The 15,540-nt window shown below is 40.8% G+C and overlaps 1 pseudogene; it reads left to right on the top strand.

Annotated features, from left to right (window-relative positions):
- The first annotated feature begins 2,350 nt into the window (after positions 1 to 2,350).
- Positions 2,351 to 2,468, top strand: LOC126413659 (5S ribosomal RNA; annotated as a pseudogene).
- Positions 2,469 to 15,540: the final 13,072 nt, after the last annotated feature.

The raw sequence follows: 15,540 nt of genomic DNA, 5'->3' as shown, positions 1-15,540 counted from the left end.
AGAAATAAGAATTGTGTCGTTATGTGTGCATATGAGTATTATTCGTATTTTAGTAGAATTTTCAGTTGTATTTTATTACAGTAAATAACGGTATTTTACGACTGACACTTAGAAAAGTTGTTCGAAGCCAGAGTGGCGGCTATACTCTGTTCCTCACAAGAATAAACCTGATGTAAACATTACGCCATGTATTCTTCCGCCTTTGCTTGAATCTCACTGGATTTCGTTTTACGAGGAGCGGAAGCCGAGTTGCGTCCAGTACAGTCAGGTACGATCGTAAGGATACGTTTTATGTTGCTTTACACGCGCATAGAATGAGCAATAAGCAGGACAACAACTTTACCGGCGCATTAAATGGTTCAAATGGCTCTGAGCACTATGGGACTCAACTGCTAAGGTCATTAGTCCCCTAGAACTTAGAAATAGTTAAACCTAACTAACCTAAGGACATCACAAACATCCATGCCCGAGGCAGGATTCGAACCTGCGACCGTAGCGGTCTTGCGGTTCCAGACTGCAGCGCCTTTAACCGCACGGCCACTTCGGCCGGCCCGGCGCATTAAACGTGGACAGCACTGGCCAACCAGCTTTTCCAACTAACCTGCAATGATGTGGGCAGTTGCAGTTCAGATGTAAAAAGAGACGAGCAAAAAAACAATATAGCTTCGGATGTCATTTAATTTTTAAATAGAATGCAATAATATTCCGCAAAACTCTAGCACTATCGCACACTTCCTAGGTGACCAGAGGGAAAGCATAAAATTCCTTCGTTCTCACGTGACATAGTATTGTAATTACAAACAGGTGTGATCGATATTCCTAACTTAAACACTGTGTAATTTTTCTGAACGAGCTATGTGTGACGCAAAAGCGATCTGCAGGATTTCACCATACTGTTGAATACTGAAACTACCGAAGGTATTAATTACAGTCAGTCGTCTGGTAATCTCCGAATCTGAATCTCCGAATCCGAGAAATATATTTCAGTTCTAGAACTGCCATCTGCTACGTTGATAATGAGTCGATCAACAACAGAATCCACGAAGCCAACCAGGTGCCGCATTTTCTTCTCTTCTTTTATGAGGTGCCGTTCCATATCCCGCCAGCGTTCGACAGTGACATGCGGAAAAGCTGCTTGCATTGGTTCCATTACGTCTGGTAGCTTAACAGTGTTGTTATTTCTCGGGCTAAATACATCAACTTGGCTCCACATTGGTTCTGTTGCGTTCATATCTTAATGGTACAGTGGCAAATGTAAAAATTCAGTTTTTATATGATGGACTCGATGCTGTGGAAATGATTGTTTTACATGTTTCTACGACACTCATCACTCTGTTTCGCTTGAGGCTACAGCTGTGTATTTGACTTCTCATTTTCGCCCTAAAAGATTAAATTGTTATATTTTCTTAACATAAGCAACCTTTTTTAACAATCTTTCAGAAAGTATCGATAATTAAGAATTTATATTTGGAATGAAAACAGGAATTTCGCATGCAATATGTTATTAGAAACAAGAAGATGTGCATTATTCTTAGAAAATGATAACGAATTTTACACTTACGACATGTAGGTATTTTAAATTGAACGAAAAAAATGACTCAGACGAGACTTGAACAAGATAATCATCAACTGCAGTAACCTCCTTCGCTACCGACTCTGCTATAAACCCAATGTGTTTTATTTCTGAACTGTATCAAATACAGCCCTGGGAAAACTTCAGTGCAGATTATCTCTGTAAATTTATGAAGAACATTCAGAACAAGCTATTTCACGGCACATTTTAACCGTGTCCAAACGCGTGTTGCACTACTGAACAGGAAGCAGTCTCAGCGATTTTTATACTACGTACCAACAGCGCTTACCTGCAGTAGGTACTGGGAGATGAAGAAGCTTGCAGCCGGCCGCGGTGGTCTAGTGGTTCTAGGCGCGCAGTCCGGAACTGCGGGACTGCTACGGTCGCAAGTTCGAATCCTGCCTCGGGCATGGACGTGTGTGATGTCCTTAGGTTAGTTAGGTTTAAGTAGTTCTAAGTTCTAGGGGACTGATGACCACAGAAGTTAAGTCCCATAGTGTTCAGAGCCATTTGAACCATTTGAAGAAGCTTGCACAGGATAGAGTAGCATGGAGAGCTGCATCAAACCAGTCTCAGGACTGAAGACCACAACAACAACAACCAACAGCGCGACAATAAGAGCACAAAAGTGCACAGACTGTGACTATACACGATTTTTGAAATAAAAACTACATACCTAAATTGTGATTAAGAAAAACGTTGATGGCTGTTAATACATTATAACATCTTAAAGTTTCATTTAAAGTAACTTATTAATAATATATCTAATACATAAGTGCCGACGGCCTTGCCATAGTGGTAACACCGGTTCCCATCAGATCATCGAAGTTAAGCGCTGTCGGGCTGGGCTACCACTTGGATGGGTGGCCATCCGGTCTGCCGAGCGCTGTTGGCAAGCGGGGTGCACTCAGACCTTGTGAGGCAAACTGAAGAGCTACTTGATTGAGAAGTAGTGGCTCCGGTCTCAGAAACTGACGTACGGCCGGGAGAGCGGTGTGCTGACCACATGTCCCTCCACATCCGCATCCAGTGACGCCTATGGGTTGAAGGTGACACGGCAGCCGGTCGGTACCGTTGGGCCTTCATGGCCCGTTCGGGAGAGTTTTTTTTAGTTAATACATAAGTAGGACCCAGCTCCAAGAGCGTAATAACACCAGTGAACGTGTGCTTCGGCTTCTGACCAATCATCGCGTTTGTGTTTGTTTACATCAGGTTTATTCTTATGATGAACCAAGTATAGTAGCTGTATTTTAACACTAATTCGCGAGGATAATATTAGATGCATCTGGAATAGCTGACTGTTTCTAAGAACCGAGATTCAATAATCCCAACGTTACTCTCGCTAACCTATTAAACGAACCTCCTAACTCTGAACTTTTTTATTTATAAATAACGTGCGGCAAGGCCCTGTCGGTGAAGAGGCAAGTCCAATGAGCCTTATTGGAGCATTTAAGGCAGGACCTTCACAGGAATGACGTGGCAAGTGATGTGTTAAGAGGAATGCCTCTTGCTTGCAACTTCATATGAAATGCGCACAGTCTAATGGAGCAGTGCCGGACTGACGCCAAATTACCATCACATGCCATGTCACGCCACTGCCAGATAAACGCTGCGTGCTCCACTTTTCTCCACACCCCACGTTTGTATTACTGACAATTTACGTACGTTTCTGCCTAGGTTGTGGTGTTGTTTCCGTACCCAGGAAAATTAGAAACGATGCTAAGTCCAATATTAAAGTCTGTTGGCCTATCGGAGAAATATCCAAGTATTTACGATCACAGAGGTGCCGAGCAACGAAAGGCACCCACTAACTGGAAAAAAAAACGGAGGTCTTCCTCGTTTTCCAGAAGGGTCGTAGGACAGATCCACGTAATTAAAGGACTTTAGCGTTGACGTCAATGTATTAGAATTACGTAACATGCTGAAGAATTATGAGCTCGAAAATCTGCTCTACAAAACTGATAATGGATTCCGCATATAGAGAGCTTGCGGAACTCAGCCCCCTCTGTTCCTACAAGAGACCAACAGCGCTGCGGACAACCGCGCTCAGGTTGATGCCGTGTTCCTTGACTTCAAGAAGGCATTTGACACTGTCCTGCACTGCCGCTTAGAGGGAAAAAGACGAGTTTACCGATTATCGGACCAGATTTGCGACTGTATTCAAGACCTCCTTGCACACCGAACGCGTCGCTCTTACAGAAACAAAATCAACAGATGTGATTGCAGTTTCCTGAGCATGCCAAAGAAGTGTGATAGGACCGTTACTGTTCACAATGTATATAAATGCTACAGCAGAAAGCGTCGGAGGCTCTTTAAGAATGTTCACAGATGAAGCGGTTGTCTGTAAGACAGCAGCGACTCTAGAAGACAGTATCGATTTGCAGAATGATATGCAAAGGGGTGAAGAAAGGTTCAAGCTCTGGCAGTTGACTCTGAAAGTAAATAAATGTGACATATTGGGCACGCATAGGAAAAGAAATCCACTGCTCCACATCTACACTATTGACGCGACAGCAGTTCTTCACACGCGCCATTCGCGAGTGGAACAGGAAAGGGGGATCAGTCAGTGGTACCAGAAGTAACCTCTGCGACATGGCGTTAGGTGGCTTGCGGTGTAAGATGTAGATGTAGAATACAGCAACAGGAACTCCCTAAATAAAGCGTAGGTAAGTACTGCATTTGAAATACCACAGACAGATACAACATCTGAAATTCATTTAATTTATTTATGGAAGAACGTGAAGATATATAGAAATAAATAGAATTATGTAAAGTGTTTTTCTATAATACGTGTCTGCAAACCTTTCTACTGATTCGCAGGATCAAATGTAACAGCACATCCTTTTAATATGCAGCTACACAGATATTTTGTTCTGAAAAGACAATGCTTCACTTGGACTAAGAAAGAAACTATAAAACTATAACTGTAAACTATTATATGCAGTGAGTTATTCACTTCCATAGCGTTTTTGTAGGTCGCTATTGGTTTCCTAGCGCTTGATGTAAGTTCTCAATACCGTGGTCTACATTGCAGCGCACAGATGACTTGGAACATCATGGCTGCGTGTAGTTATGATACAAATAGTGTCAACTATCACAACGATTTTATTCATGTTACAATTTATTGAATCACCAAACACCCGGATCTTAGGCACTAACATGCCAAAAGAACATTCTGCAGACCTTCTTCCCCTAGGTAATCCCTAATTAGATATAGGCCTTTCATTAGGTGATTGTCTACGGAAATATACAGAGAAAGGTCGGCAATTGTTCTTTTGGTCCATTAGTGACGAAGATCCAGATCTCAGATACTTCAATAAATTCTAACATCAATAAAATCGTTGTGGTATTTCCAGCTATTTGTTCTGTCAGAGGAAAAGCTTCAAACGTAGCAAAACAACAATGAAATTTCCAGTCTTCTTCTGGCAAAAGTTTAGGTTCCGGAAGGTGGAGTGCGCCTCTAAACATGGCCTTACTGAAATAATTTTTTTATTGCTGTCTCATCACTCTTGCCGTCATACTCTCTGCCGTCAACCTATAAAAACAATCCATATGTGCAACTACATACAACCAACAAGATATGAACTGGAACTATAAAAATGTTGTTCCAGATTTAGCAGGTGCTTTAACCTAGCGTTCTTTCCATCGAAACTACCAATACAGTTCGATAGATTCCAGAGTTACCAATAACGATCAGCTGCTTTCTTCCAGAATTATGGACTGGTGTTGGTAAATATTCCGGCTGTTCTCATATTGCCCTTGACGTTCAAGTCATAGTTATTTGTATGACAGTGTGTCTTCAGAACAAATAAAAGGAAAGTGGATGTAATTCAACTCTTTGAACACCTGAAGGCTGAATTCACATGACCGGAATACTTGCGGAATGTCAGCTGCGTGATAAAGTTTTGAGAAACTCCTACATTCAAGTTTTGGCAAGTTTTGAAAAATTTCTACATTACTGTTATTGTTGACTTGTAGCACCGCCCTTCTTCGAACGTAATCTAGCAGACAGTTTCAATTGCAATTATGCCGAAATCTGTTAGTGAGTTTTTCTCATACAACTAAAGACAAGACAAATCAACTAACTACGAAAATTCAAAATGTGAATTCTGAAGTATTCCTGTCGAGACTGATCCATGGTTGGATACCAGGAAATATTTCTAATATACTATACATTGGTATACTGATATGTCTGCAATCTCTTAATTATTTTATTGTATACATGCATAAACAAGTTCAAAAAATGGTTCAAATGGCTCTGAGCACTATGCGACTTAACTTCTGAGGTCATCAGTCGCCTAGAACTTAGAACTAATTAAACCTAAGTAACCTAAGAACATCACATACATCCATGCCCGAGGCAGGATTCGAACCTGCGACTGGAGCGGTCGCTCGGCTCCAGACTGCAGCGCCTAGTACAGCACGGCCACTCCAGCCGGCTCATAAACAAGTGAAATGAATGACTTATATGATTGAAGCATAGGTGGCTGCATGCGTTAAAATTTCTTACAAGGTGTGGCAAAGGATATTGTCCTCAATTTTAATTAACAACAGCCTCAGTTACAATGTTTACCTAGATATACCTAGGTTTCAGTTGGGATAACCCAACCTTCGTCAGAATAAAAGGAACTAAGATTTGTCCATAATGGACAACGTCAAAAACTAAAAACTATAATATAGCAATACATCGTCATATTGCAATAACTTATCTGGGAAACAGCCTCGGCCCCACTTCGCGACCGCAGTACGGCAGCAACGAATGTTGTGCTGGAACTGGCTATAGCCTCGAGAGCGCATTCGCGATGGTGTGTCATGCATTAGTACTGGTACCAACATGTACTCCTAAACTTAAAATTTCATGAATAACCAGGTGCGGCTAACGAAATTGACGTATACGTTATCCTGTAAGGAACAAAGATATATCGACTGTCTTAACATTTGTAATAATTTGTTGGACGTCAAAAGTGAAGGGAGCAATGCGTTTACTATTTTAAGCCAACCTAGCATATTCGGGCTAATCATCGCTATTCAGCAAACGGGAGTGCTAAAAACATGTTGGCAAGGGTATAATGATTACTCCCTAAAATTATGGCTAATGGAATAGCGGTTGAAAACCTTCAAAAAAGGTTTTATTTCGCAGCTGCAGCTGGTCGTTAAGAAGGTTATTTTTGTCATATAGGAAGTGTTTAAAAATTTGTATTTCTTCCAAAATATCCAACCTCGCACCCTTCACTTCGCATTGCAAGAGCTGAGTATTATCCGGAGGGTTGGGTGCGTGAGCCGTTTGCACTAAGTTTTCAGCGAATGTCGAACCACGAATGCCATCTCTAACTTTAGTAGGGATATGTTCCTTGTATCTTGTTAGTAAGGCTCTTCCTCTTTGGCCGAGGCAAAATTCCAGGCAACTGCCGCATGTAATCTTGTAAACTCTGGATAATGACAATTTATCTTTAGGCTTTTTTAAAGTGTGAATCGGGTTCTTCTGCAGGCTGTTATTAGCAGAAAAAATTGTCTTGAGCCCCTGGTTCCTTAGAAGACGCCCTACTATTTATGTAACTTTACCTATGAATGGAATAGGTATTATGGCAGATGGAATAACTTCCTGCATGGTACCTAACGTGGAACTTGTCGTAGTTCTATTATTGTTTACTTTCTTGTTATAGAGCCGTCTTACCATTCCAGGCTCGTAACCGTTATTTCGAGCTGTTGTTTCAAGGGTTACCAGTTCGTGTTCCAAGGCTTCTGCGGATAGGGGATTGGATATTGTTCTATGTATACTAGAATGAAAAAATGCCATTTCATGCGCTAGTGGGTGTGTAGAATCAACGGGTATGACATTGTCAGAAAAAGTAGCTTCCTGAAGATGTCATATTCTATGTGGTCATTTAACGGAAGATCTAAGTAGTTCAAGGTCCTACTAGATGTCTCGTTCTGAAGGGTAAAAATAATTTTCTCTTGGAGATCATTAAACAGTAGAAGTGTCTGATCTATGTCTTCTTGGGACCCGTCAATTACCAAGAGAATATGATCCATGTATCTTACATAGAACTTTATTTTCTCCGCTATCTCTATATTACTAACAAAAAATTGACGTTCTATCCTATTCAAAAATATATCGCAAAAAATCCCTGCTAGCAGGCTACCCATTGCGTACGTTTTAAGTTTAGGAGTACATGTTGGTACCTGTGTTAACAAGTACGCATGACACACCATCGCGCAAGCACTCTCGAGGCTATAGCTAAGTACCAGTACAACATCTGTTGCTGCCGTACTGCGGTCGCGAAGTGGGGCCGAGGCTGTTTCCCAGATAAGTTATTGCAATATGACGATGTATTACTATATTATAGTTTTTAGTTTTTGACGTTGTCCATTATTCTGAAAAAAGTTGGGTTATTCCAAGTGAAACCTAGGTAAATCTAGGTAAACATTGCAACTGAGGCTGTTGTTAATTAAATATTTAGACAATTGCTGACAGGGCCACGAAATGCTGAAAATATTAATATTGTCCTCACCCTCATTTCATGAACAAGTAGCAATAATGACATCGATTCCTTTGCATCACTTGAATTAAGCGACATTATCGCTTTCGTTAACTACATTATTAGAAACAATGATACTTACATCGATAAGAATAAAACGCTGAACAAAACACGTTCAGTAAGTATGCTCTAAAACGAATTGCGTGAGTCAGAAATAGTGCAGTAGTTTGTTTTATTACGTGTCAGCATAATAATCAGGGTAGCACCAAAATATCAACAAAATTCTACTTGTAAAGGGAAATACATAAAGGAAGCTCATATTCTGCCTTGTGTAAGACCTCAGATTTTGCTTTCTTGTCAAGCTCTTTACCAATATCACTAAAATATAGTTAGCCACTGCATTCCTGTGTCTTGCTGCTGGCACATTTTTCTTGTTTCATCAAAATTTGTGATAGCCTGAAATCCTTTCGCAGCAAATGCTGGTGACATCCAGAACTTAGTATTTTTTGAAACATAGTTACTTGAAATAACAGTGGTCGTAAAACACTATTAAAATTTATATAGTAAAAATCATTCTAGATCACATAAAATAATTTAATTTTTAAACGGTGACGGGTTTCGACCAGTGTTTGATCATCTACAGACCTTTACATTGAAAACGGAGTAACTTGAAAGTTATTACCGGGCACGTAAAAAAAAGCTACGATAATAATTATATAACTACAATATAAGAAGAAACACCCATTCTGACTGCTGGGATAGTGCCACGGAGCATGATCCGCTTTTAAGGCGACGCGAAGAACAACTGCTACGTGACGAGTGGTTGACATCGCACAAACAGCGGGAGATCCACCCAACGTCTCCAGCATTGCGTCAGTAATACACCAACAGCTGTGAAATATGAATAAAATCAGTATAAATACAATTATAAAATGAAATAGTTTATGACCACAACCACGTAAATACATTGAAGGGATAAAGAAACTGGCACACTGCCTAATACCGTGTAGGGCCGCCCGCTAGCCCGCCGAAGTGCTGAAGCACGACGTGCTATGGACTCGACAAATGTCTGTAGTGCTGGAGGGAATTGGCACCATGAACCCTGCAGGGATGTCCAGAAATCCGTAAAAGTACAAGGGGTTGGAGATCTCTTCCAGATTTGCTCAATAATGTTCATTCCTGGCGAGTATTTAAACTCAGGAGAGTGTTCCTGGAACCACTCTGCAGCAATTACGGACGTGTAGGGCGTCGCATTGTCCTGCTGGAACTTCCCAAGCCCGTCGGATTGCACAATGGCCGTGAATGGATGCAGGTGATCAGACAGGCTTACGTACGTGTCACCTGACAGAGTCGTATCTAGAAGTATCAGTGGTCCCATATCACTCCAACTGCACACGCCTACACCATTACAGAGCCTCCACCAGCTTAAACAGTCCCCTGCTGATAGGCAACGTCCATGGATTCATGATGTTGTCTCCATACCTGTACAGGTCCATCCATCTCAATACAATTTGAAACGAGACTCTTACGATCAGGCAACATGTTTCCAGTCATCAACAATCCAATAACGGTGTCTACGGGCCCAGGCGAGGCGTAAAGCTCTGTGTCGTGCAGTCAGCAAGGGCTCAAGAATGGGCCTTCGGCTCCGAAAGCCCATATTAATGATGTTTCGTTGAATGGTTCGCACGCTGACACTTGTTGATGGCCGAACATTGAAATCTGCAGCAACTTGCGGAAGGGTTGCACTCTTGTCACGCAAGTTTTCCGGCCGCAGTGATGTCGGAGATGTTTTACCGGATTCCTGATATTCACGGTACATTCGTGAAATGGTCGTTTGGGAAAATCCCCACTTCATCGCTACCACGAAGATACTGTGACCCATCGCTCGTGCGCCAATTGTAACACCACGTTCAAACTCAATTAAATCTTGGTAGTCTGTCATTGTAGCAGTAGTAGCAGATCACTGTTCAATCATCTCAAGGCCAACATTATGTAAATAGAGTAACATCAAAGTTATTAGGCGACACATATAAAATAATCACAATATTAAAAATAATGTAAGTACAATATAAGTAGATGAAGAAATACTTGACTCCTGGGGATTGTGCCACGGAGCATGAGCTGCTCTAGAATGGCGTGAAGGACAGCTGCTCTTTGGCGTGTGGTTTTCGTCGCATAAATAGCGATACCTCCGCCCACCGTCTCCCAGCATTATGAACATAAAACCGTAATGGCCGTGAAATACGAATAAAATTAATACAAATACAATTAGAGAATGAAATATTCAGATTATGTGTGAAACGCCCGCTAAACCCGCAGGGTAGAAAAGGTAATTAGGATTGTGGAAAAGGCCAAATAAGGTGGCGGTCAGTTTCACTTAAAAATTGTAATTTATTGTAATTTAGTAATACATTTAAATCAAAATGGCACATAGCCAAACCTTAACAACCACGAGTTTCAAAATCCAGTTATTTCATGGCTGAAGGTCTCCTAACAAGAAATCTTAAAAAGCAACAAGATAAATTTCAAGTTACTGAAGACACTCAGTTAAAATTGCAAATAAAATAATTAAAATATATATATATATATATCACAGATAGGCTGAAAGCCTTAAGGCAAAAGTGGACAGAACAAACATAAACAACGTGCAACACAAATGGCTAAATTTCAAAATTTAAAAATATATTACCATAATCTTTTAAGGCAGAAGGCCGCAATGTTTTCACTTAAGGGGAAATTATAAGAATAAGGCTTTAAGCGGCTGAGGGCCCATAGTTGATTTTCCAAAAATTCAAAAATACCATAAACCTTTAAGTTTTAAGTGGCCAAAAGCACACTGAATGAAAAAGCAACGCAACGACAGTAACTGAATTTAAGAATAAGGTTTTAAGCGGCTGAAGGCCCACAACTGATTTTCCAAAAATTCAGAATAACTTAAGCCTTTAAGTTTTAAGTGGCTGACTAAATGAAAAGATAGCACAACAACAGTAACTTTCAGCAAAATATCTACTTGCCAGAATTCAAACTTACTTATATGGGCTGAAGGCCCTTGATGTGCATAAAACAATAAAAAAAAATTTTAAAGCATTGGCTATAATAGATTACCTTACTTTACTTTTTCGTGTCCGGAGATTTGTTAATAGACTACCAACAGACCATTAAACACCCACGAAAAGGATAGTATAGACAACGGCACATAGGTGCCTCCTAAAGGGGGGGGGGGGGGCTGCCCTCGAAACATTACCGTTCACTTAGGTGAGACATGTGGTGGGCCCATCTACACTTGATCCGTCGGTAACCCAACCAAAGGTCACGGACTGACAGACCAAACGACTTGCTAGCCATCAGTCGGTACATGAAAACTGAAAGACCAAACTGTTACGGACGTGATTATGCGCAATGAAACATGTATTAAGCTGTCAAAACTACACACCGAGTTGGACAGCCACAACAGGTGAGGAAAGGACACTGCCTGAAATTACGTTAGTGGCCAGGACAGGTAACCAGAACACTAACGGCTACAAGGCAGAAAATTCCACTGATACACTTGAATTGTAGTGAACCAATATAGTTAATTCCACTACACGGCGGCTCGATTTCACTACTACAAACACTCAGTGTTGCTCACAGGAAAAGCTCCCCAACAGCGAACCACCGAAACTAACGGCACAACATGAACGGACGTGGTTTGGGTACGTAAGACACCACTCAACTTTGACGTCCTGGGTCGGTAAGCGAAGCTCGTAGCGAGCGGACAGCTCCACACACGCTCCGACTCTGCGGAGGGACCGCCAGAGAACCCAGCCGCCTGCGCCGCACGGATACGCACCAACCGACCGACTGCCCGCACACACCCTAGCCGGAAACTACAGTATATACACAAGACCAAAGATGGTACACGGTGCAAATATCGATACACATCGCTGCTGCCACACGTAGAAGGAGGAAGAACCACGGCATAACTGCAACAACAGCGGGAAACCAAATGCAGATAGACAGCTAAGTTCAAGGAAACGCATAAGGCAGAGTGAGCACGCCTCAATGACCACAGTAATGTAAATATGAAAATATAATAAAATACCATGTAAAAGAGAAATAATAAAGAAATAAACCATTAACACTAGATTTACCCACATTGATCTCTACGGGAAGTGCGTAATATATGTAGAGAAAAGATGGGCTAAAAGGACGCCGCCTTATAACACCAATACCGATATTATTTATATTTATCTTATATAATTCTTTGTCTGTTTTTACTTAATGTGAGATCTGTATAACCACGTTCTTTTATGTAACATCTACGTCAATGTTTTATTTATTATTTATCTCCATTTATATCCATAAAATTAATCTATGAATGGAATTTTAAAAGTGATTTTCCATAAATGAACGGAAGTGTTAAAACTTTAACAGTAGTACTAGTTCAAGCATAGGGGATCATGTAGAAAATAAAGGGAAGTCTCTCTGCAACGAAACTGACTTGACAGGACCAGAAAAGAAAAGTTGGATTTGGTGTCGAACTGTAAGGCTCCTTTGCGGTAAGAGTCCGTCGGTGGTTAGCAGACAAAGTCTTCGCATCTTCTGTGCTGAAAGTGGCAAAAAGAGCAACAAGATTATATAAAAGAAACTCGGATATGGAAGCATTTTAGCTTACGGCTCATAGCTTACATTGGTTAATTCTGTACTACAAAAATCCGACCCTAAGAAGAGAATTTTCAGAGATTGTTACACAGCAAGTACAGGGCTATTAGAAATGATTGAAGCGATTTCATAAATTCACTGTAGCTCCATTCATTGACGTATGGTCACGACACAGTACAGATACGTAGAAAAACTCATAAAGTTTTGTTCGGCTGAAGCCGCACTTCAGGTTTCTGCCGCCAGAGCGCTCGAGAGCGCAGTGAGACAAAATGGCGACAGGAGCCGAGAAAGCGTATGTCGTGCTTGAAATGCACTCACATCAGTCAGTCATAACAGTGCAACGACACTTCAGGACGAAGTTCAACAAAGATCCACCAACTGCTAACTCCATTCGGCGATGATATGCGCAGTTTAAAGCTTCTGGATGCCTTTGTAAGGGGAAATCAACGGGTCGGCCTGCAGTGAGCGAAGAAACGGTTGAACGCGTGCGGACAAATTTCACGCATAGTGATGTGAAAGATTCAGTGTTTAAACCTCCTGTACCAAGAAACGTGCCAGAACTGCGAGCTCGCATCAACAATGCTTTCGACTCATTGATGGGGACATGCTGTGCCGAGTGTGGGAGGAACTTGATTATCGGCTTGATGTCTGCCGAATCACTAAAGGGGCACATATCGAACAGTGAATGCCTAAAAAAACATTTTGAGTTTTTGTATGTGTGTGCAAAGCATTGTGAAAATATCTCAAATAATAAAGTTACTGTAGAGCTGTGAAATCGCTTCAATCATTTGTAATAACCCTGTATATAGTTAACAGCGTTTGTCGTATTATTTGTGACTAAAACTTTCATCCTAGTTCTGAGTCTAGTGATAGATCACTTTCGGATCCTCAAGTTAATTGTTGATTCAGATTTAAATTTCATGTTACAACCACAGCATTAATGAAGTGCACTTGACAATTCTATGACATCTGTATGCTATAATAAGTAACTAGTTACGACTATTCAGACTGTCAGATTCAGGGATCACCTGTTTCATTTGTGCTCTACAATAACCCTTGAGGAAACAAATAGTAACTAGAGTAGAGAATATAATTATTACAAAACCATTTCAATGACAGATTCCCCTATGATTTAGCCGATGAAAGAACCTCACGTCTAAGTTAGTAGTGTTCCACTATTAATAATCATTTCGTTTAATGTTCGTTAGCTTTCGGCTTTAAAATGCAGATAGTATGCAGATAGTAATATTACTGAGGGTCAGTTGTTGCCTAAATGTGTTAACACCCATTGTGTGTTGTTCGTGATAAACCACTGGCATATTGTTTGCTAAAGTGTATTACTGTCTAGTGTCCTAAGCGAAACTAGTATTTCAGTATCAAGTAAATACCAATAGCTGACTTTCTTTATAAGCAATGCAGGTGCTTGGCATATATTTGCCTAATTAGTCTGGCAACCGTTCTCTTTATGTAAGTGAAGTTTACTTCATTACTAACTTGATTCGAATCCCGTTTGCTTTGCTTTTGCTTCCTTTCAGCTGAAATCGTTCAAGAAAGGGAAAACAGACCGACACCTTTTCATTAAGCACGATCACGGTCATTTGCAAATCCTTTCGCAGTGGTGACATTATTGGTGTATTGTTAATGTAATAGTAGCCGATAGTGTTAAACCTGACTTTCCCTGCGACAGGGCTGATAGTATGTTTGAGGGAGAGTGTTACAACCAGTAACCACAGTAACGGTATGAAGATCGATATGTTCCGATTACAAGTCAAAAATACAATTAAAATTTTTGACTCGAAGTATAATACGCCATAACATAATTACATAAAGCAGAGTTAACAGGTACATTAGAAACAAGGGGATCAGTACTACTGACGCTAAAAAATAAAAAGAACTACTAAAGAACAGGAAAGCAAGAAACCACTGACGTTAGAATTAGACAGAAGGTGTCGTCTGCCCTAGAGCACTTCAGGCTCCATGTCACCGTTCCCAGCAGTCAGAATGGGTAATTCTTCTTTCACTTATACTGCAGTTAAGTCATTTTCTTGTCATGTTTATTTTTTACGTATACTATAATGACTTAAAATGCCAGCGACTACATACTTCACTGCAAACTATTCGAAATATGAACCATTTAGGACTTATGTTCGAAGTATCGTGGTAACTATAAGCATAATGAAAAGAGATCCAGTTCATTATGAAGCTACGACGTCAGACTGTCAGATGCTAAGGAGTAAATTTCTTTATCGAATGGTTTCCTCAGCATCGAAAGAGCAAGATTGCATTGCGGAGAACGTTTGTGAATACCAAAATAGTGGTTTCTAATGTTTCACACTAAAAGTAAAAGTTTTACTCGGAAACTAGTTACAAAATGGGTGCAGCTTGCTCCATCCACATGAAACTTTTGTTAGGTTGACTAAACCTACAACACCTTCATTTTCCAAAGAAGACATGGTGCCATGTTACTTCCACTGGCGTGGGATCATATACGCGTCACGCCACTGGCAGGTATCAGCTACATCATGCATCACTTCTACATCTACATCTACATCCATACTCCGCAAGCCACCTGACGGTGTGTGGCGGAGTGTACCTTGAGTACCTCTATCGGTTCTCCCTTCTACTCCAGTCTCGTATTGTTCGTTGAAAGAAAGATTGTCGGTATGCCTCTGTGTGGGCTCTAATCACTCTGATTTTATCCTCGTGGTCTCTTCACGAGATGTACGTAGGATGGAGCAATATACTGTTTGACTCCTCGGTGAAGGTATGTTCTCGAAACTTCAACAAAAGCCCGTACCGAGCTACTGAGCGTTTCTCTTGCGAGTACTAAATGATCCTGGAACGAAA

Source organism: Schistocerca serialis, chromosome 7 (assembly GCF_023864345.2).
Source record: "Schistocerca serialis cubense isolate TAMUIC-IGC-003099 chromosome 7, iqSchSeri2.2, whole genome shotgun sequence".
Lineage (NCBI taxonomy): Eukaryota > Metazoa > Arthropoda > Insecta > Orthoptera > Acrididae > Schistocerca > Schistocerca serialis.
This window is presented reverse-complemented; position numbering and strand designations above follow the sequence as displayed.